This window comes from Aegilops tauschii, chromosome 7 (assembly GCF_002575655.3).
Source record: "Aegilops tauschii subsp. strangulata cultivar AL8/78 chromosome 7, Aet v6.0, whole genome shotgun sequence".
NCBI lineage: Eukaryota > Viridiplantae > Streptophyta > Magnoliopsida > Poales > Poaceae > Aegilops > Aegilops tauschii.
The window spans coordinates 326,031,630-326,056,323 of NC_053041.3; positions in this window are offsets into that span (position 1 = coordinate 326,031,630).

The following is a 24,694-nucleotide window of genomic DNA, read 5'->3' on the forward strand; positions in this document are numbered from 1 at the left end:
CATGCAGTGGTTGTCTTCGAACGGTACACTCCCTCACGTGGTTATCGGCGACAAGCCTATATATTCGTGGGCCCGCGTGGACATCCATGATCACTTTGACCGACAATGAGATAGGTTACCAGGGTGGATTCTTCCTTTGGTTTGTGTCATCGTAGTAGGTCATGGTGAGATTCAGACCTAAGTTTCAGCGCATACTATGCATGCATGAATCCCCGTCATCGGCTCGAAGTGTGGTGTGATAGACATATATACAATGTGTCGTCAACTAACCCTTGCTCCATGTGGGGATTTCTGTTTCCAAAGCACGGTGCCACAATAGAGTTGTTTGTCGGTGCAAGAGACCCCGGGTATGTTGCCCAACTGTGCACAAGCACAAGATCAAGATTCAAGCACCAGCTCAAGATAAGGATTGAAGGACCAAGAGACTTGAAGAACCAACATGCAGCTCAGAGAGATTGAGATCGAGCCAAAGGAGAAGGATATCGGCAAGAGAAAGGGCCTCCCTTGTTGGGCAGGCGAGCCCGGCAAGGGGCCAGGCCACCACCAGAAGCAAGCAACCAAGACTCCCCGGCAGCGCCTGCCGGGGCTCACGGGGCCTGAATCACCCTGCCAACCGTGCAAGTACGACCCACGTCGTCAATCAGTGCGGTGTCAAGCCGCAATGTGATTAAGTGGCAGCATTTGCCACATGGAGCCAACTCCTACAGAAGAAACCCACAGGTGACACCCGTCCAGCGCGTGTCAAGAGAACAGATGCGGAGCTGGCAAGATAATCCTGGCGGGCCTTGCCGGGCAGCTAGTGATGTGACACTGAGCGATGCATTTAATGCATCCTGCCAGCCTGCAAAGTTAGGTATGATAGCACTATTTGCTATCATATCAGTGGGTAATGACTATTTTTCCACTATGGTGACCCCTTAATCTATAAAAGGAGGCCCATGGCATTCGTAGGAGGGGGTTAGAGGGATGGAAACTTGACAAACCCAAGCCACCATACGCTTGTGGTCACCGTAGCCCTGAGGCAGGCCTTGCCGGGCAAGTGTACCACACAACACCACATTCATTTCCACCATCAATCCACCAAAGCAGGAGTAGGGTCTTACGCCTCGCGGCGGCCTGAACCTGGGTAAATTGCTTGTGTGCTCTCTGTCGTGCTGCCGTGCGCTGGTCAGCTCTTTGTGCAATGTGACGTCCCCCGCCAAACCAGCAAGGGGCGCCCGGTCCCATAGGTGGCCGTGGATATCCCGCGACATCTTTGGCGTGCCAGGTAGGGGGCTCACTTGTGTGAACCTGAAAGCGTGCGCAACACGTCACCTTCATCGCCATCTTCATCTTCGACAACGCCATCGACCATGGCACCCAAGAAGAAGAAGTCCGGCCCTTCGGCCCAGCCATCCACCTCGAAGCCTCCGCCACCTGCGGTCTCAGATGCCGGCGGGGATGCGGGGACAAGTGAGGACATGAGCGCTACTGGGGGCATGGCAGGAGCAGATGGCGCCATTGCCACTCCCCCTGCGGCCGACATGGGGGCTGAAGGCGTCGGAAGAGAACAGCTTCAGCAGTTTTTCGACGGTCAAACTCCGCAAGGTGTGGATGGAAGGGTGACTCCGCTTATGTCCCCTCCTCCCACCGACGGGCGCGATCACAGCAACGCGCTCGGTCCGGGATGAGCCATCGTCCTCCGACCGTCCCTGCTACGAGGGCGTTCACGGCACACGTGCCTCCTCCCGGGCGAGCCGACCCAACCATTGCGCCCGAAGGAGCTGCGGACCCTCGAGCGCCATCGCCGTGCGACCCCGCTGCCCAGGTGGCCGCCACACCGCAACACGGACGCCCCACCGCCGTCACCGCCACCGCGGGCACCGTCAGGAGCTAGGCGACAGTGCAGTCGAGGCCATCAACTTCCATGCCAAGCACAGCCACGGAGGCTATGGCACGGGCCCAGCTACTACTAAGGTTCCCGCCAGCAGCCGAGCAAATGGATGAATGGCATGCCACCATCCAGAGTCTGCTCGGTTTCGCTGAGGCTGGGGGCTCGCGGCGCGATGGCCCGCCACGACCTCCCCAAGTGACGACGACTGCCCGTACTGCTGGCCGAGCGGAGGGGGTTGTCCCCACTGTGCAGTCCCCACCGCAGTAGCAGGCGCGGGTGCAGCAAGATCAAGATCCCAACGACATCTCGATGGCCTCTTCCGACCCTCGAGCTCGTCCGGGCCAACGACGAACCCCGGAGGAAAGGCGGCGGGGAGACGCGCGCGTCATGATGGGGTGACCTCTCGACGACCCCCGCCAGACCGACGGGTGTAGAGGGCTCCACGTCGACGAGCCTGCATTCGGTGTTGGCGGGTGCCTACCTTTCGAGGTCGGCTGCCCTGCCTTTACACGTGAGCTGCGGTAAGTCCGTTGGCCGTCCGTCCGCACGTTCAAGCCGGAGATACCCGAGAAGTACGACGGGAGGCTGAACCCGACAGAGTTCCTGAGCATCTACACCATCGTTGTTCAGGCTACCGGGGGAAGAGACGAGAAGGTGTTCGCTAGCTACTTCCCGTTGGCTCTAAAGTCCAACGTGAGGTCTTGGCTCATGCACCTGCTAGAGAACTCCATCTCATCATAGGCGGACCTGTGCCACGAGTTCATCGGTGCCTTCATCGGTGACCACCAGGAGCCCGGCAAGCCCAGCGACCTACAGCTTCTCCAGCAGAAAGAAGGAGAAACTCTCCATAAGTATTTACAAAGATTCAGTAAAGTCCGTAGGAATATTCCGAATATCCATCCTGCAGCTGTTATAGCAGCCTTCCAGTCCAATGTGCGCAACCGTCGCATTCGTTCTAAGATGAATGTGCGGTTACCCAAGACTGTGAAGGAGCTGTACACACTAGTGGATAAGTGTGCTCGGATGGAGGAAGGAAGGAAGTTGCCCGGAGAGGAGGTCTGCATCAATGTTGATTCAGAGGAAGAGGATGAATCAACCAGTCAAACAAAGGGCAAGAAGCGCAACAAGAAGCCAAGAGATAAGACAGTGATGACTGTGGAAGGTTCTGTCCCGCCTAGTACCGGCAAGAAGGCCAAAGCTGAGGGGCCCGGCAAGGAAGTTGTCGCGTGCACTGCCTGCCAGGAAGCCGCTGCCGCGGAAAAAGCCAGGAAAAGTGATGGGCCGTACTGCAAAATCCACCGGACCAAGGGCCACGACCTCCATGAATGTTATCAAGTTGAGCAGCTTGTCAAGAGACAAAGAGCAGAGTATGATAAGTGCGATAAGGAGAAAGGTCAGAATGCTGCTGGCGGAAAGGGCCGAGGCGGTGAAGCAAACCGCCCCGGCAAACCCTTTCGGCACCAAGGAAAACCCGCCAGGGGCCAAGAGAAGGAAACCTGTGGTGATTTGAGTGATGAAGGGAATGAAGAGGAAACCAGTGAGCAAGAATTTCAGAGGGCCACTGACGCCCTATGCATTGATGGGGGTGCGTCTTTGCACTCCTCCCATCGCCAGCTCAAGCGATGGGCACTGGAGGTCAATGCTGTGGAACCAGCGCCAGAGGCCCGGCAGCCGCTCAGATGGTCCCGCACGCCCATCATCTTTGATGAGGAGGACCACCCTCGCCGCACCGCCGCGGTAGGGTCTTTGTCGTTGTTGGTCTCCCCAACAATTTGCAACCTCAAGGTCACAAAGATGTTAGTGGAATGGCGGGGCCGGGTTGAATCTGATTTCCCCAGCAGTTATTAAGAAGCTTCAGATAGGAGAGGAAGAGCTGGAGGTTACCGGCACGTTTCAAGGAGTCAATCCCGGCAGGAGCCATCCCAAGGGAAAGATTACGTTGCCGGTAACGTTTGGGGGAGAGCTAAACTATAGGACTGAGAAGATTGTGTTTGATGTGGTTGAGCTCTGATGTCTACTACACAACCTTCTTCTTGTAGACGTTGTTGGGCCTCCAAGTGCAGAGGTTTGTAGGATAGTAACAAATTTCCCTCAAGTGGATGACCTAAGGTTTATCAATCCGTGGGAGGCGTAGGATGAAGATGGTCTCTCTCAAGCAACCCTACAACCAAATAACAAAGAGTCTCTTGTGTCCCCAACACACCCAATACAATGGTAAGTTGTATAGGTGCACTAGTTCGGCGAAGAGATGGTGATACAAGCGCAATATGGATGGTAGATATGGGTATTTGTAATCTGAAAATATAAAAACAGCAAGGTAGCAAGTGGTAAAAGTGAGCATAAACGGTATTGCAATGCTAGGAAACAAGGCCTAGGGTTCATACTTTCACTAGTGCAAGTTCTCTCAACAATAATAACATAATTGGATCATATAACTATCCCTCAACATGCAACAAAGAATCACTCCAAAGTCACTAATAGCAGAGAACAAACGAAGAGATTATTGTAGGGTACGAAACCACCTCAAAGTTATCATTTCTGATCGATCTATTCAAGAGTCCGTACTAAAATAACACGAAGCTATTCTTTCCGTTCGATCTATCCTAGAGTTCGTACTAGAATAACACCTTAAGACACAAATCAACCAAAACCCTAATGTCACCTAGATACTCCATTGTCACCTCAAGTATCCGTGGGTATGATAATACAATATGCATCACACAATCTCAGATTCATCTATTCAACCAACACAAAGAACTTCAAAGAGTGCCCAAAAGTTTCTACCGGAGAGTCAAGACGAAAACGTGTGCCAACCCCTAAGCATAAGTTCACAAGGTCACTGAACCAGCAAGTTGATCACCAAAACATACATCAATTAGATCACGTGAATATCCCATTGTCACCACACATAAGCACATGCAAGACATACATCAATTGTTCTCAAATCCTTAAAGACTCAACCGATAAGATAACTTCAAAGGGAAAACTCAATCCATTACAAGAGAGTAGAGGGGGAGAAACATCATAAGATCCAACTATAATAGCAAAGCTCGCGATACATCAAGATCGTGTCGAATCAAGAACACGAGAGAGAGAGAGAGATCAAACACATAGCTACTGGTACATACCCTCAGCCCTGAGGGTGAACTAATCCCTCCTCGTCATGGAGAGCGCCAGGATGATGAAGATGGCCACCGGTGAGGGATTCCCCCCTCCGGCAGGGTGCCAGAACAGGGTCCCGATTGGTTTTTCGTGGCTATAGAGGCTTGCGGCGGCGGAACTCCCGATCTAGGTTTCTTTCTGGGGGTTTCTGTATTTATAGGAATTTTTGGCGTCGGTCTCACTTCAGGGGGGTCTCCGAGTCGTCCACGAGATAGGGGGCGCGCCCATGGGGGTAGGGCGCGCCCTCCACCCTCGTGGATGGCTCGGGACTCTTCTGGCCCAACTCTTTTACTCCGGAGGCTTCTTTTGGTCCATAAAAAATCATCAAAATTGGCACGTCAATTGGACTCCGTTTGGTATTCCTTTTCTATAAAACTCAAAAAACAAGGAAAAAACAGAAACTGGCACTGGGCTCTAGGTTAATAGGTTAGTCCCAAAAATCATATAAAATAGCATATAAATGCATATAAAACATCCAAGATGGATAATATAATAGCATGGAACAATCAAAAATTATAGATACGTTGGAGACGTATCAAGCATCCCCAAGCTTAATTCCTGCTCGTCCTCGAGTAGGTAAATGATAAAAACAGAATTTTTGATGTGGAATGCTACCTAACATATTTATAAATGTAATCTTCTCTATTGTGCCAAGAATATTCAGATCCATAAGACTCAAAACAAAAGTTTAATATTGACATAAAAACAATAATACTTCAAGCATACTAACAAAGCAATTATGTCTTCTCAAAATAACATGGCCAAAGAAAGTTATCCCTACAAAATCATATAGTCTGGCTATGCTCTATCTTCATCACACAAAATATTTAAATCATGCACAACCCCGATGACAAGCCAAGCACTTGTTTCATACTTTTGATGTTCTCAAACTTTTTCAATCTTCACGCAATACATGAGCATGAGCCATGGACATAGCACTATTGGTGGAATAGAATGGTGGTTGTGGAGAAGACAAAAAGGGAGAAGATAGTCTCACATCAACTAGGCATATCAAAGGTCTATGAAGTTGCCCATCAATAGATATCAATGTGAGTTAGTAGGGATTTCCATGCAACGGATGCACTAGAGCTATAAGTGTATGAAAGCTCAAAAAGAAACTAAGTGGGTGTGCATCCAACTCGCTTGCTCATGAAGACCTAGGGCATTTTGAGGAAGCCCATCATTGGAATATACAAGCCAAGTTCTATAATGAAAGATTCCCACTAGTACATGAAAGTGACAACACAGGAGACTCTCTATCATGAAGATCATGGTGCTACTTTGAAGCACAAGTGTGGTAAAAGGATAGCAGCATTGCCCCTTCTCTCTTTTTCTCTCATTTTTTTGGCCTTCTTTTTTTATGGCCTCTGTTTTTCTCTTTTTTTCGTCCGGAGTCTCATCCCGACTTGTGGGGGAATCATAGTCTCCATCATCCGTTCCTCAGATGGGACAATGCTCTAATAATGATGACCATCACTTTTATTTACTTACAACTCAAGAATTACAACTCGATGCTTAGAACAAAATATGACTCTATATGAATGCCTCTGACGGTATACCGGGATGTGCAATGATTCAAGAGTGACATGTCTGAAAAATTATGAGCGGTGGCTTTGCCACAAATAGATGTCAACTACATGATCATGCAAAGCAATATGACAATGATGGAGCGCGTCATAATAAATGGAACGGTGGAAATTTGCATGGCAATATATCTCCGAATGGCTATGGAAATGCCATAATAGGTAGGTATGGTGGATGTTTTGAGGAAGGTGTATGGTGGGTGTATGGTACCGGCGAAAGTTGCGCGGTACTAGAGAGGCTAGCAATGGTGGAAGGGTGAGAGTGCGTATAATCCATGGACTCAACATTAGTCATAAAGAACTCATATACTTATTAAAAAAATCTATTAGTTATTGAAACTAAGTACTATGCGCATGCTCCTAGGGGGATAGATTGGTAGGAAAAGACCATTGCTCATCCTTGATCGTCACTCATAAGGAAGACAATCAAAAAATAAATCATGCTCCGACTTCATCACATAACGGTTCACCATATGTGCATGCTACGGGAATCACAAACTTTAACACAAGTATCTCTCAAATTCACAAATACTCAACTAGCATGACTCTAATATCACCATCTTCATATCTCAAAACAATCATAAGGAATCAAACTTCTCATAGTATTCAATGCACTTTATATGAAAGTTTTTATTATATCCCCCTTGGATGCCTATCATATTAGGACTAAATTTATGACCAAAGAAAATTACCATGCTGTTATAAAAGACTCTCAGAATAATATAAGTGAAGCAAGAGAGATCAATAATTTCTATAAAATAAAACCACCGCCGTGCTCTAAAAAGATATAAGTGAAGCACTAGAGCAAATGACAAACTACTCCAAAAGATATAAGTGAAGATCAATGAGTAGTCGAATAATTGTGCAACTATGTGAAGACTCTCTAACATTTAAGAATTTAAGATCTTGGGATATTATTCAAACAGCAATCAAAACAAAATAAAATAGATTGACGCTCCAAGAAAAACACATATCATGTGGTGAATAAAAATATAGCTCCAAGTAAGGTTACCGATGAACGAAGACGAAAGAGGGGATGCCATCCGGGGCATCCCCAAGCTTAGGCTCTTGGTTGTCCTTGAATATTACCCTGGGGTGCCTTGGGCATCCCCAAGCTTAGGCTCTTGCCACTCCTTATTCCATAGTCCATCGAATCTTTACCAAAAACTTGAAAACTTCACAACACAAAACTTAACAGAAAACTCGTAAGCTCCGTTAGTATAAGAAAATAAATCACCACTTAGGGACTGTTGTGAACTCATTCTAAATTCATATGGGTGTAATATCTACTGTATTCCAACTTCTCTATGGTTCATACCCTCCGATACTACTTATAGATTCATCAAAATAAGCAAACAACACATAAAAAACAGAATCTTTCAAAAACAGAACAGTCTGTAGTAATCTGTATCATTCGAATACTTGGTAACTCCAAGAATTCTGAAATAAATTGGTGGACCTGAGGAATTTGTCTATTAATCTTCTGCAAAAAGAATCAACTTAAAACCACTCTTATGTAAAAAATGACAGCTAATCTCGTGAGCACAAAGTTTCTGTTTTTTACAGCAAGATCGCATTAACTTTCACCCAAGTCTTCCCAAAGGTTCTACTTGGCACAAACACTAATTAAAACATAAAACCACATCTAACCAGAGGCTATATATATATATTATTTATTACTAAACAGGAGCAAAATACAAAGAACAAAAATAAAATTGGGCTGCCTCCCAACAAGCGCTATCGTTTAACGCCCCTAGCTAGGCATGATGATTTCAATGATGCTCACATAAAAGATAAGAATTAAAACATAAAGAGAGCATCATGAAGAATATGACTAGCACATTTAAGTCTAACCCACTTCCTATGCATAGGGATTTTGTGAGCAAACAATTTATGGGAACAAGGATCAACTAGCATAGGAAAGCAAAACAAGCATAACTTCAAGATTTTAAGCACATAGAGAGAAAACCTGATATTGTTGCAATTCCTACAAGCATATATTCCTCCCTCATAATAATTTTCAGTAGCATCATGAATGAATTAAACAATATAAACATCACATAAAGCATTCTTTTCATGATCTACAAGCATAGAATTTTTATTACTCTCCACATGAGCAAATTTCTTCTCATGAATAGTATGGGAGCAAACTCAACAAAATAACTATCATGTGAAGCATAATCCAATTGAAAATTAAAATCATGATGACAAGTTTCATGGTTATATTTATTATTTATAGCATACGTGTCATCACAATAATCATCATAACTAGGGGCATGCTTTCATCATAATAAATTTGCTCATCAGAACTTGGGGGACTAAACATATCATCTTCATCAAACATAGCATCCCCAAGCTTGTGGCTTTGCATATCATTAGCATCATGGGTATTCAAAGAATTCATACTAACAACATTGCAATCATGCTCATCATTCACATATTTTATGCAAGCATTCTATGTAATTCTTCTTCTAGTACTTGAGCACAATTTTCCTTCCCATCATTTTCACGAAAGATATTAAAAAATGAAGCATATGAGGCACCCTCAATTCCTTTTTTTGTAGTTTTATTTTATAGACTAAACTAGTGATAAAACAAGAAACAAAAAGATTCGATTGCAAGATCTAAATATATACCTTCAAGCACTAACCTCCCCGGCAACGGCGCCAGAAAAGAGCTTGATGTCTACTACACAAACTTCTTCTTGTAGACGTTGGTGGGCCTCCAAGTGCAGAGGTTTGTAGGGCAGTAGCAAATTTCCCTCAAGTGGATGACCTAAGGTTTATCAATCCATGGGAGGTGTAGGATGAAGATGGTCTCTCTCAAGCAACCCTACAACCAAATAACAAAGAGTCTCTTGTGTCCCCAACACACCCAATACAATGGTAAATTGTATAGGTGCACTAGTTCGGCGAAGAGATGGTGATACAAGTGCAATATGGATGGTAGATATGGGTATTTGTAATTTGAAAATATAAAAACAGCAAGGTAGCAAGTGGTAAAAGTGAGCGTAAACGGTATTGCAATGCTAGGAAACAAGGCCTAGGATTCATACTTTCACTAGTGCAAGTTCTCTCAACAATAATAACATAACTAGATCATATAACTATCCCTCAACATGCAACAAAGAGTCACTCCAAAGTCACTAATAGCGGAGAACAAACAAAGAGATTATTGTAGGGTATGAAACCACCTCAGAGTTATCCTTTCTGATCATCTATTCAAGAGTCCGTAGTAAAATAACACGAAGCTATTCTTTCCGTTCGATCTATCCTAGAGTTCGTACTAGAATAACACCTTAAGACACAACTCAACCAAAACCCTAATGTCACCTAGATACTTCATTGTAACCTCAAGTATCCATGGGTATGATTATACGATATGCATCACACAATCTTAGATTCATCTATTCAACCAACACAAAGAACTTCAAAGACTGCCCCAAAGTTTCTACCGGAGAGTCAAGACGAAAACGTGTGCCAACCCCTAAGCATAAGTTCACAAGGTCACTGAACCCACAAGTTGATCACCAAAACATACATCAATTAGATCACGTGAATATCCCATTGTCACCACAGATAAGCACATGCAAGACATACATCAAGTGTTCTCAAATCCTTAAAGACTCAATCCGATAAGATAACTTCAAAGGGAAAACTTACTCCATTACAAGAGAGTAGAGGGGGAGAAACATCATAAGATCCAACTATAATAGCAAAGATCGCGATACATCAAGATCGTGCCGAATCGAGAACACGAGACAGAGAGATCAAACACATAGCTACTAGTACATACCCTCAGCCCCGAGGGTGAACTACTCCCTCCTCGTCATGGAGAGCGCCAGGATGATGAAGATGGCCACCGGTGAGGGATTCCCCCCTACGGCAGGGTGCCGGAACAGGGTCCCGATTGGTTTTTCATGGCTACAGAGGCTTGCAGCAGAGGAACTCCCGATCTAGGTTTCTTTCTGGGGGTTTCTATATTTATAGGAATTTTGGCGTCGGTCTCACGTCAAGGGGGGTGTTCGAGTCGTCCACGAGATAGGGGGGCGCGCCCAGGGGGTAGGGCGCGCCCTCCACCCCCGTGGATGGCTCTGGACTCTTCTGGCCCAACTCTTTTACTCCGGAGGCTTCTTTTGGTCCATAAAAAATCATCAAAAATTGGCACGTCAATTGGACTCCGTTTGGTATTCCTTTTCTGTAAAACTCAAAAACAAGGAAAAAAACAGAAACTGGCACTGGGCTCTAGGTTAATAAGTTAGTCCCAAAAATCGTATAAAATAGCATATAAATGCATAGAAAACATCCAAGATGGATAATACAATAGCATGGAACAATCAAAAATTATGGATTGGAGACGTATCATGCTCCCCCTGCCGTATAATGGGATTCTGGGACGACCAGCCTTGGCCAAGTTCATGGCAGCATCACATTATGGTTACAACACTTTGAAGATGCCTGGACCGTTGGGAGTCATCTCCATCCCATCAGATGAGAAAGATGCAATTATCTGTGTGGACAGGATGTATCGGGATGCCGTCGCAGCAGAGGCTGCGGCAGCAACGGTCCCCGCCAAGGAAAGTGAAGGAAATAAGAGGGATTGTAGGACCTCCGGCAAGGAGTCCGGGAAGCGTGCCCCCTCTGAGTGCACGGCACCCGTTGACGACGTGTCGGAGTGTTCCAACATCAAGAGATCCAAGGTTGCAGCACCCCAAGTGAAGAAGGACCCGGCAGGGCTGGCTGGTGTTGATGGTACTTTCACCATCAGCGCCACCCTTGATGACAAATAGGAAAGCGCGCTCGTTACCTTCCTGCGGGCGAATATCGATGTGTTTGCTTGGCAACCATCTGATATTCCCGGTGTTCCCGGGGAGGTAATCGAGCACCACCTTGTTGTCTGCCCACATGCCCGACCCGTCAAGCAGAAAGTTAAGAAGCAAGCCTTGGAGCGGCAGCAGTTCATTGCCGAGGAAATCAAGAAGTTAGAGGCAGCTGGATTGGTCAGAGGAGTACTGCACCCTACATGGTTGGCAAACCCAGTGGTAGTTCGGAAGGCGAATGGGAAATGGAGGCTTTGCATTGATTTCACATATCTCAATAAGGCTTGCCCAAAGGACCCATTCCCCTTGCCGCGCATTGATCAGATTGTGGATTCTACCTCACGCTGCGATCTGCTCTCCTTTTTGGATGCTTACTCTGGATATCACCAGATCTTCATGTCCAAAGAAGATGATCAGAAGACATCATTCATCACTCCATGTGGTACATACTGTTTTTTCCGCATGCCTTTCGGATTGAAGAGTGTCGGGTCTACTTTTGCAAGAGCAGTCCACATTGGGTTTGAGCCACAATTACACAGAAACATAGAAGCCTATATGGATGATATTGTGGTCAAGACCAAGGATAAGGCCACCCTTATCTAGGATTTGGAGGAGACATTTGCTAATTTGTGTAAGATCAACCTGAAGCTTAACCCGAAGAAGTGTGTATTCGGTGTTCCCTCCGGCAAGCTACTTGGATTCTTCGTGTCCCATCGGGGGATTGAAGCCAACCCCGACAAGATCAAGGCCATTGAGCAGACCCAAGCGCCAAGGACAGTTAAGGATGTGAGGCGCTTGACGGGACGCTTGCCGCACTGAGTAGATTCATCTCCAAATCTGTCGAGCGTGCCTTGTCGTTCTTCAAAATTTTGAAGAAGGCAGGGCCAATGAAGTGGACCCTGGAAGTAGAAACAGCCTTGCAAGAGTTGAAGGCTTACCTGTCATCTGTGCCCACCTTGGTTGCGCCCAAACCCCAAGAGCCATTGTTACTCTACTTAGCGGCAACCAATCAAGTGGTCAGTGCAGCCTTGGTAGCACAGCAGGAAGCAGATGAAGCAGAGAGCGGCCGGACCGCGGCAGAGTCAGAAGAGGATCAGAATAGCAGCAAGCATGGCAACGAGGGCAACCCCAAGGACGCGGCAAGGAAGAAAGTGGTGCAGCGCCCAGTTTACTTCGTCAGCTCCTTGTTACAAGGAGGTAGATCGAGGTACTCTGGTGTGCAAAAGTTGATCTTTGGCCTTGTCATGGCCTCAAGGAAACCACGCCACTACTTCCAAGCCCATGAGATCACGGTTGTCACTCGTTTTCCGTTGCAGAGGATACTCTGAAACCCTAAGGCTACTGGCAGAATAGTGGAGTGGACTTTGGAGTTATCCAGCTTTTGTTTGAAGTTTGATAGCACTTCAACCATTCAAAGCAGGGCACTGGCAGAGTTTATTGCAGAATGGACGCCAACCCCTGATGAGGAAGCAACAGAAACAACTCTCCCCGGCAAGGAATCACCCCAAGAATGGATTATGTATTTTGATGTTGCCTTTTCCCAACAAGGTGCAAGAGCTGGCGTGCTTCTTTTTGGCCCCTCCGGGGAGCACCTGAAGTACGTCATCCAAATTCACTTTGCCCGGGAAGAAGCCACCAACACAGCTGAGTATGAAGGGCTCCTTGCCGGGCTCAGGATTGCAGCAGAATTGGGAATCAAGAAGCTGATCATTCGAGGAGATTCACAATTGGTGGTGAGACAAGTCAACAAAGATTACCAAAGCCCATTGATGGAAGCATACGTTGAGGAAGTAAGGAGGTTAGAGGAGCGCGTTGACGGGTTGCAAATAGACCACGTACCTCATGCGGAAAATAGCATAGCTGATCACCTGTCAAAGTGTGCTACGCAAAAGCTTCCTGTGGAACTAGGAACTTTTGTTCTCTGTCGGATTTTGGGTTTTGGCAAAACCCTTGAGGTTCGAACACTGGGGTGCGCACGAAGATCTCTCCTCCCCCTAGCTCACGCCCTCACCGCAGTCTCAAAGCTCAGCGCATCTAACTCACAGAACGAGAGACACAAGGTTTATACTAGTTCGGGCCACCAATGTGGTGTAATACCCTCCTCCAGTGTGGTGTGGTGGATTGCCTCTTGGACTGAGGATGAACAGTTACAAGGGAAGAACAGCCTCCTGAGGAGAGGTGCTCTTGTGCTTGGTAAGCTTGTGAGGCGACTGGTGGTCTGAATGATCCGTCCCCTTGCTAAGGTGGTGGCTAGTCCTATTTATAGAGGCCCTAGTCCTCTTCCCAAATATTGAGTGGGAAGGGATCCCACAACGGCCAAATTTGAAGGGAGAGAACTAGTGCAAGTTATCCTGACTAAAGGTGGTCTTCGCCTGCCAAAGGCTCTCGTGGTGATGCCGTCTTGGGCTCCACGGTGACCTCCGTCCTGCCGTCCTGCTAGTCTTGGTCTCGTTGCACCGAGATGGAAACCTTTGCCTGATGCCTCGGGACTCCTCACCAGCGCTTGCCTCTTTAGCACCAAAGAGGAAACGAGGACACTGCGCGCGCTGGCACCCGCCTGGCGCCCGCCTGGCCCCGGTCGTCATGGCTCACGTCACGGGAACCTCACGAGGTGCCCCTGGCCTTGATCTCTCCGCCCCTCACGAGCCAGCCTGGTGAGGCCGCCCCCGAGGAGGTCTTGCATCGTCCGCCTCGCGAGGCTTGGCCCCTCGCGAGGGTCTTGAGTGTTTGCTGGTGAAGATGGGCCATACAGGGCCGCGGGTGGAGCCACGCCGTGGGCCGCAAGCAGGCAAGTCTGGGGACCCCCGTTCCTAGGACGCCGACAGTAGCCCCCGGGCCCAAGGCGCGCTCGGACTTGGCTTCAAGGCGAGGCCAAGGGGCAAGTGCGGAGCGCCGCGGGCCCCAACAGCCTGCGGCCCCGCTTGACGCATGGCGATTGATTGGACGTGGGCGTCTTCGCTTCCCCACGCTGCCTCGGCAACTGCCCGAATTGACGAGTCCCTGCTGCATGCAGAGAAAAATCATCATTACCTGTGATCGTGGGGATCGCCGGTTGGCCTTCTCCCGCTATAAATGAGGAGGGGGGCGGAGCCCCCGTCGCTCATCTCTTCCTGCTCTGCTCGCTTCTTCTTCCTTGCTTCATTGCTAGTAGCGACACCCATGGCGCCTGCGAAGAGGTTCTAGGCCGCAGAGAAGGGGAAGGCCCGCCAGGAGGGGCCCGGCTCACCGCCACCCAAGAGGGGGTTAGCCCACCGCCGCGACGCAGTCGTGAGACCGGAGGTGTGAAGGCCTTGGTGCGAGCGGCCACCTTCTGGGTATCCGCTGCCTATGTACGCCCAAGCTGAGGGCTCCGGAGGAAGAGGCGGTTAGCGACGCCGCCCACGCCGTGGTCGTGGTCGCCGCGCCATGATGACGCCCGCCATCGTCCTAGGAGCCCATGCCGCGAACTCCTCGCGCGAACTTGTGATGTGGGCGGTGATGCCCCCACGCACTTGGATTCTCTTTCCGCGGTTCTTCTCCGCCGAGATGCCGCCGAGGGGCCCCCTCGAGCTTTGGCTGCAGCACGCCGACTGCGACGCCCCGGCGACCGGAGGGTGGTTGAAGCCATCTCCCCAGGCAAGATCTTCATGACCCGCGGCTGGGGCGAGGTTGCTCGAGTTTGCCGTGCGGAAGGCGCCCTCGCCATCCATTTTGAGTACGATGGCGCCTCCACCATGTTCTTCAAGATCTTCAACAAGGAAGGCCGCCGCCTGGAGTGTTGTCCAGGAGGGGGTCGTCAGGATGGCGCAGTGTCCATCGGCGAGCCTGCTGCTGGCTTCGCCAGCAGCTCCTCCAGCAGTAGCAGCGGCGCTTGGGAGTCCAGTGACTCTCATGAGCCCTACGAGACCCCGGAGACGAGCGACAACAGCTATGTGCCCTCGAGCTCTCGCCGTGCCCGGAGCAAGACCGCAGCTCTGGCCGCCGCCGTTGCTGATCTGGATGGGGTTGGCGCCGGCCTCCGATGGCCCACTGTTGATGATGGCATCGGCCGCACCGGCGCGTGTAGATAGGGCCCCTAGAAACTCCCTTCTTTTGTTCCCTGCGAGGAATCAAGACGGACCCCGCGGGGGCGTGTAAAGGGTCTATAATGTCTTTCGTTGATATTATCCTTATTATGACAATTTTGCGAACGCATGTCCTGTTTCGGCTCGGTCTCCCCTTTCCATCCCCGCGGCAGCTTGGTGCTCTACGCCGACAGGTCCCAGTCCCCAGGCAGGTTGCAGCCGTCGCTGGTATGCCAGGTCACGATGCCGTGGTCAAGGCCAGGAGGTGAGGGGCCCAAGGTCCAATAAGATCTCCTGAGGGGCGATGCTCAAGAGGTCCCCTTTAGCGCGCAAGCAGCCACCGAGAGGTAGGAAAGGGAGGCGACGTTGCCGCAACAAGGCTGCAACAAGTGAGAATCCTATGCCGTAGCGCTTGGTCGACCCGAGCGCGAAACTTATCTTTGCAGTCGAGAGTCGGTTCCTTGCGCTCCGCCAGACTCGCGTGTTGACAGCCGTAGTGTAGCCAGGTTAGGCCCTTGCGAGCCTCCCCCTCTTCTCCACTCTCTTCTATGTTCTCTACGTCCTTAGGTCCCGGCCCTCGAGCGAGCTCAGCCGCTGCTGCTATGCCAGGTCGTGATGTCGTGGTCAAGGCCAGGGGGTGAGGGCTGGAGAGCCAGTAAGAGCTCCTGAGTCGCTATGCTCAGGAGCCCCCCTTTTAACGCGCAAGCGAATTGCATGGGAGAAGAGGGAGCCCACGGTACCGCCTGCTATTGTCCTCAGGAGGTTCCTATAGGTTAGCACGAGAAGGGACACATATTGCCACTACGATTGCTGGTCTGCCACTGGTCGCTCCACAAGAAGATGAAGGCACTGAGGTCCTGGTGAGGTGACGTGCGCGCGGCGGGCCGCGAGTCAGAGCTCGACCGCTCAGATTTGTCAGCGTTGCAGGGACGGACCCGAGCACAAGCACCGTGCCAGCGTGAGTAGCTCCTGTTGCGGAATGAGCATGAGGCAGATCGGCGACGCGGGCGGTTACGATGGGTGATAGCCAAGCAGGCGATAACCATAGATAGATTATGCATGGAAAGCGAACTTGCTTAGGTAAATGCAAGAATGATACATGCCACTGGGACGGACCCGAGCGGCCTGGGGACGATGCAGCCCGAGGACGATGCAGCCCGAGGGGCGCCCCCAACATGATAGGCTAAAGATGCAAAAGGATACATGCCGCAGGGGCAGGCCCATGCGACCTGGGAATAATGCAGCCCGAGGGATGCTCCCAGCTAAATAAACTTGGAAAATGTCACCTGGTTCCATTGTCGAAGGGATGTTGGGGCAGCTAAAGATGCGTGGCAAAGGGGTTGCTCCTCGTGAGCCACCGGGGCCCTGAGCCTCGGGAGGCTTTGGGGGTCCAGGCGGTTCCTTAAGGACCGTCTCCATCTGCGCTAGGACCGCGTGATGCCTGGCCTCCTGGGTCGCCAGGACGCTCCGCAGGCTGCGCTGGAAGGCGGCCGCCATGCTCGGCAGGCCGAACGGCATGCGAACATAGCTGTGAGGTGGGCCCTCACAACGTCCCACGCGCGAAGGCCAGAGGCGCTCCTGAGATGCGGCCCCGTTGAGCCCTGGGATGTCGACGCAGACGTGCAGCCCACCATCCTCGTCTGGATGGGGAGCTGCGCCAGGTGGGCGGCGGTCGCCGCGCATGGCTCTTGCTTCTTGAAGCTCTTGGGTAGTCTTGGTGATGAACTCCTGAGCACCAGGCGCTCCTCGCCCGGTGTCCTCCTGAGGGAGACATGCCGCAAAGCACGCCTCCACGTGGTGCCCGAGCGCCTCCCTCGTGATATTGGCTAGGTTTGAGGCCCTCCAGAAGAGAGCCCCCGAGCCTCGTCCGAGGAGGGCGCCGGGCACGCCTTCCTATGCGAGGGAGGGAGGCGCCCCAGGTGCGGGCGCTGATCCTGATGTGGCACCGCTAGAGGTGCCGCTCCCTTGAGGCCTTGTACGGAGTAGCTTCTTCTTCTTCTTCTTCTTCTTGGGGATGGCCTCAGGAGGGTATATGGTGCTCGGGTTGTCGGGGTCTTCGATTGCTGCGGCTTGGAAGGTGAGCTCGAGGGAACACACCGCATCTCTTTCTTCGCAGGGGACTGTGATGATCCCGCCGCTTCCTGGCATTTTGACGACGTTGTAGCCATGGTGGGTCACTGCCATGAACTTGGCCAGCGCTGGATACCCGAGGATGGCATTGTATGGCAGACGGATGTGGGCGACGTCGAAGTCGATGAGCTCGGTGCGGTAGTTGTCACGTTGTCCGAAGGTGACAGGGAGGCGAACCTGCCCTATCGGGGTGGTGGAGCCGTCGGTCACTCCTGAGAAGGGCTTGGTAGGCTGAAGCTGATAGTATGGCACTTGGAGGCTGTCGAATGTCTCGACGGACAGGACGTTAAGCCCTGCACCGCCGTCAATGAGGGTCTTGGTGACTTGTGCATTGCTGATGATGGGTGAGCAGAGCATCGGGAGAGCGCCAGCAGTGGCCGCGCACTTGAGCTGGTCCGCCGAGCTAAAAGTGATGGCGCACTTGGACCATCTGAGTGGGCGCGTGGCCTCGAGCCTGGGAAGGGCTACATTCACCTCGCGAGCAAACTGCTTGAAGATACGCTGAGATGATGGGGCCTGAGCTCTGCCCAAGATGCAGGCGATGGCACACGGTTCCTGGAAGCCCCCAGCCCCCTCGTCTTGATGGTGGTCGTCGTTCCTCCTTGGTGGCGGCGGCAGTGGAGGAAGACCGGCATTGCCCTGAGGGCGGTCCTCGCGTGGCTGATCCCTCCATGCGCCCTCACGAGGCCGATCCTGCCAGTGGTCCTCACGAGGCCGGTCGCGCCACTCCTGGCGGGGGCCGCGATCGTCCCAGCATCCTCCGCCGCATCCTCCTCCTCAGCCGTAGCCCGGTCATTGCACTCGGGGCGTCGACCGAAGCGTCCATCTCGAATGGCCCTGAGTTCTTGACAGTCGTTGGTGTTGCGGCTGTGTACGTTGTGGAAGGCGCAAAACGGACGACTGCTCTTGGACGATTCGGGATGGTCCCGGCCGCGCTTCGTGTCAGGCTCCGCCGCGAGCACAGCCACCCCTTTGCGCTTCACGTCTTTGGCCTTGGCTTTCTTCTCCTCTGGGTCGGTAGCAGGGAGCTCGAGGAGGGAAAGGCGCCCTTCCTCAGCTCTTGCGCACTTGGTCGCCAGGTTGAAAAGCTCGAGAGCCGTGCATAGCTCCTCGTGGATGGCGAGCTCCTCCTTCATCTTGACGTCGCGGACGCCATCAGAAAACGCCGAAATGATGGCCTCGTCCGTCACCTTGGGGAACTTGAGACGAACGATGTTGAAGCGCTGGATGTACTTCTGCAAGGTCTCTCCTCGCTGTTGCTTGATGCGGCGTAGGTCACCCGCGACCGGAGGGCGGTAGCGAGTGCCCTGGAAGTTGGCGACGAAGTGGTCGCGCATCTCATCCCAGGAGGAGATCGAGCCCGGGGGCAGGTTCAGGAGCCATGAGCGAGCACCATCCTTGAGAGCCATGGGGAACCAGTTCGCCATGACTTTCTCGTCGCCGTTAGCCGCCTCGATGCTCAGCTCATAGAGCTGCAAGAACTCCGCAGGGTCGGGGGTGCCGTCGTAGCGAGGAGGCAGATCCGGCTTGAACTTGCCCGGCCAGACGATGCCACACAGCTCAGGAGTGAAGGCGCGGCAGCCTGCCGTGGCCACCGGGGCCCTTTGCAGAGGTGGGGCCTGCCCTTGGTGTCCGCGCACCGCCACCGCAGGCGGCACACGGTCTTGTCGTGGTGGCACCGGGAGTGCAGGAGCGTTTTCTTGCGGCCGAGGAACTTCTTGGCAGCTTCCTTCTTCTCGCGCGGGCGCTTGACGCGGTGGGTCACGCTGGGGGGGGGCGCGCCTTGGCGCCAGAGCGCCGTCTTGGTGCGGAGCTGGTGGAGGTGCTCCGTGAGCTACGTCGCCCGCAGCTGGCGGCGGGCGAGGCAGCGAGAGGGAGGGTGCGGGGGAGCCCCCAGCGGCGCTGACGAGCTCGGCGATGCGGTCCAGCCAGTCCTCGTAGAGGTCGTCGACCTGGCAGTAGCGCAGGAACTCGCGTGCCATGAGCAGCGCGGCCTACGCGTCCGTGGGAGTGCGACGAGCGTGAGACGATGAGCCGGCTGGGGTCAGCGACAGAGTGGCGGTGCGGCCATCCCGCTGCACGGAGGGGTGCAGTGAGGACGCTTGCTACTCGTTTCCTGCCGGACCGGTGGCGGCGTTGGCGGCAGGTGACGGAGAACGACGGCAAAACCATTGAGGTTCGAACACTAGGGTGCGCACGAAGATCTCTCCTCCCCCTAGCTCACGCCCTCACCGCGGTCTCAAAGCTCAGCACGCCGAACTCACAGAACGAGAGACACAAGGTTTATACTAGTTCGGGCCACCAATGTGGTGTAATACCCTACTCCAGTGTGGTGTGGTGGATTGCCTCTTGGGTTGAGGATGAACAGTTACAAGGGAAGAACAACTTCCTGAGGAGAGGTGCTCTTGTTCTTGGTAAGCTTGTGAGGTGACTGGTGGTCTGAATGATCCGTCCCCTTGCTAAGGTGGTGGCTAGTCCTATTTATAGAGGCCTGGTCCTCTTCCCAAATATTGAGCGGGAAGGGATCCCACAACGGCCAAATTTGAAGGGAGACAACTAGTACAAGTTATCCTAACTAAAGGTGGTCTTTGCCTGCCAAAGGCTCTGGTGGTGACGCCGTCTTGGGCTCCACGGTGACCTCCGTCCTTCCGTCTTGCTGGTCTTGGTCTCGTTGCACCAATATGGAAACCTTTACCTGATGCCTCGGGACTCCTCACCTGCGCTTGCCTCTTTAGCGCCAAAGACGAAACGAGGACACTGCGCGCGCTAGCACCCGCCTAGCGCCCGCCTGGCCCCGGTCATCATGGCTTACGTCACGGGAATCTCGCGAGGTGCCCCTGGCCTTGATCTCTCCGCCCCTCGCGAGCCAGCCTGGTGAGGCCGCCCCCGACGAGGTCTTGCATCGTCCGCCTCACGAGGCTTGGCCCCTCGCGAGGGTCTTGAGTGTTTGCTGGTGAAGATGGTCCGTACAGGGACGCGGGTGGAGCCACGCCGTGGGTCGCAGGCAGGCAAGTCTGGGGATGCCCGTTCCCAGGACGCCGACATTCTCCACCTCTCTCAACCCTCAGTATCACCAACCACAATGGCCCGGAAAAGGAGAAAGTTGGACTACGGTAAGTGCTACCTCTTGAGCACTGCGTTGGTTTTCCCTTGAAGAGAAAAGGGTGATGCAGTAAAGTAGCGTAAGTATTTCCCTTAGTTTTTGAGAACCAAGGTATCAATCCAGTAAGAGGCCACGCTCAAGTCCCTCGCACCTACACAAACAAATAAGAACCTTGCAACCAACGCGATAAAGGGGTTGTCAATCCCTTCACGGTCACTTACGAGAGTGAGATCTGATAGAGATGATAAGATAATATTTTTGGTACTTTTATGATAAAGACTAGAAGTAAAGAAAGCAAAATAAACGACGCCAGAAATAGCTAGGTGTTGGGAAATTAATATGATGGAAAATAGACCCGGGGGCCATAGGTTTCACTAGTGGCTTCTCTCACGATAGCATAAGTATTACGGTGGGTAAAAAAATTACTATCGAGCAATTGATAGAATTGAGCATAGTTATGAGAATATCTAGGTATGATCATGTATATAGGCATCGCGTCCGTGACAAGTAGACCGACTCCTGCCTGCATCTACTACTATTACTCCACACATCGACCGCTATCCAGCATGCATCTAGAGTATTAAGTTCATAAGAACTGAGTAACGCTTTAAGCAAGATGACATGATGTAGAGGGATAAACTCATGCAATATGATATAAACCCCATCTTTTTATCCTCGATGGCAACAATACAATACGTGTCGTTTCCCATACTGTCACTAGGATCGAGCACCGCAAGATTGAACCCAAAGCTAAGCACTTATCCCATTGCAAGAAATATCAATCTAGTAGCCCAAACCAAACTGATAATTTGAAGAGACTTGCAAAGATAACCAATCATACATAAAAGAATTCAGAGGAGATTCAAATATTGTTCATAGATAATCTTGATCATAAACCCACAATTCATCGGATCTCGACAAACACACCGCAAAAGAAGAGTTACATCAAATAGATCTCCAAGAGAATCGAGGAGAATTTTGTATTGAGATCCAAAGAGATAGAAGAAGCCATCTAGCTAATAACTATGGACCCGAAGGTCTGAGGTAAACTACTCACACATCATCAGAGAGGCTATGGTGTTGATGTAGAAGCCCTCCATGATCAATACCTCCTCCGGCGGAGCGCCAAAAAAGGCCCCAAGATGGGATCTCACGGGTACAGAAGGTTGCGGCGGTGGAAATAGAGTTTTGGCTCCGTATATGATGTTTCCAGGGTATATGAGTATATATAGGCGAAGGAGGTCGGTCAGGAGAGCTATGAGGGGCCCACGAGGGTGGAGGGCGCGCCCAGGGGGTAGGCGCGCCCCCTGCCTCGTGGCCTCCTCGTTGATTGCTTGACATCAACTCCAAGTCCTCTGGATCATGTTTGTTCCTAAAATCACGTTCCCGAAGGTTTCATTCCATTTGGACTCCATTTGATATCATTTTCCTTCGAAACACTGAAATAGGCAAAAAACAGCAATTCGGGCTGGGCCTCCGGTTAATAGGTTAGTCCCAAAAATAATATAGAAGTGTATAATAAAGCCCATTAAACATCCAAAACAGAATATAATATAGCATGGAACAATCAAAAATTATAGATACGTTGGAGACGATAAAGGGGTGTCTACCACGCAACCTTCTTCTTGTAGACGTTGTTGGGCCTCCAAGTGCAGAGGTTTGTAGGACAGTAGCAAATTTCCCTCAAGTGGATGACCTAAGGTTTATCAATCCGTGGGAGGCGTAGGATGAAGATGGTCTCTCTCAAGCAACCCTGCAACCAAATAACAAAGAGTCTCTTGTGTCCCCAACACACCCAATACAATGGTAAATTGTATAGGTGCACTAGTTTGGCGAAGAGATGGTGATACAAGTGCAATATGGATGGTAGATATAGGTTTTTGTAATCTGAAAATATAAAAACAGCAAGGTAACTAATGATAAAAGTGAGCGTAAACGGTATTGCAATGCTAGGAAACAAAGCCTAGGGTTCATACTTTCACTAGTGCAAGTTCTCTCAACAATAATAACACAATTGGATCCTATAACTATCCCTCAACATGCAACAAAGAGTCACTCCAAAGTCACTAATAGCGGAGAACAAACGAAGAGATTATGGTAGGGTATGAAACCACCTCAAAGTTATTCTTTCGGATCGATCTATTCAAGAGTTCGTACTAGAATAACACCTTAAGACACATATCAACCAAAACCTTAATGTCACCTAGATACTCCAATGTCACCTCAAGTATCCGTGGGTATGATTATACGGTATGCATCACACAATCTCAGATTCATCTATTCAACCAACACAGAGAACTTTAAATAGTGCCCCAAAGTTTCTACCAGAGAGTCAAGACGAAAACGTGTGCCAACCCCTATGCATAGGTTCATGGGCGGAACCTGCAAGTTGATCACCAAAACATACATCAAGTGAATCACGTGATATCCCATTGTCACCACAGATACCCACGGCAAGACATACATCAAGTGTTCTCAAATCCTTAAAGACTCAATCCGACAAGATAACTTCAAAGGGAAAACTCAATCCATTACAAGAGAGTAGAGGGGGAGAAGCATCATAAGATCCAACTATAACACCAAAGCTCGCGATACATCAAGATCGTGCCAAATCAAGAACACGAGAGAGAGAGATCAAACACATAGCTACTGGTACATACCCTCAGCCCCGAGGGTGAAATACTCCCTCCTCGTCATGGAGAGCGTCGGGATGATGAAGGTAGCCACAGGTGAGGGATCCCCCCTCCGGCAGGGTGCCGGAACAGTGTCCCGATTGGTTTTTGGTGGCTACAGAGGCTTGCGGCGGTGGAACTCCCGATCTATTCTGTTCCTCAATGGTTTTAGGGTATATGGATATATATATAGGCAAAAGAAGTCGGTAAGGGGAGCCACGAGGGGCCCACGAGGGTGGAGGGCGCGCCCAGGGGGTGGGCGTGCCCCCCTGCCTCGTGCTCTCCTCGTTGATCTCCTGACGTGCACTCCAAGTCTCCTGTATTGCTTTCTTTCCAAAAATAACTTTTCCGAAGGTTTCATTCCGTTTGGACTCCGTTTGATATTCCTTTTCCATGAAACACTGAAACAAGGGGAAAAAACAGAAACTGGCACTGGGCTCTGGGTCAATAGGTTAGTCCCAAAAGTAATATAAAAGTGCATAGTAAAGCCCATTAAACGTCCAAGATGGATAATATAATAGCATGAATACTTCATAAATTATAGATACGCTGGAGACGTATCAGTATCCCCAAGCTTAATTCCTGCTCGTCCTCGAGTAGGTAAATGATAAAAGAAATAATTTATGAAGTGTGAATGCTAGCAGGTGCATAAGTTTGATCAATGATAATTTCAATCACCTTTTCTAGCATCATCATATGTCATAACAATAGCTCAACTCATAGAACTTCTCATGATCAAGTAACAAGCTAATCACATGTTGAAGTATAGATCATAAACTTTCTTGAAAACTAACAAACCGTGTTATCAGTCATCAAACAATTACAATTCATCTTATTTTCAGGAAGAGTCTATGTCAGAGCTTTGATTTAGCAAACTCCACATACTCAACTATCATTTAGTCTTTCACAATTGCTAACACTCACGCGATATTTATGGGTTCAAAGTTTCAATCAGACACAGAGAAAGATGGGGGCTTATAGATTCGCCTCCCAACCTTTTACCTCAAGGGTAATGTCAACAATAATAGTTCATGATGCCTTACATCCAATTGGATATATATATCATAATCTTTCCAACACAAGGTGCTTGCCAAAAGATAGAATGTAAAAAGGAAAGGTGAAGATCACCATGACTCTTGCATAAGGTAAAAGACAAGAATAAAAGATAGGCCCTTCGCAGAGGGAAGCAGAGGTTGCCATGCGCTTTTATAGTTGGATGCACAAAATCTTAATGCGAGGGAACGTCACTTTATATTGCCACTTGTGATAGGGACCTTTATTATGCAGTTCGTCGCTTTTATTTCTTCCA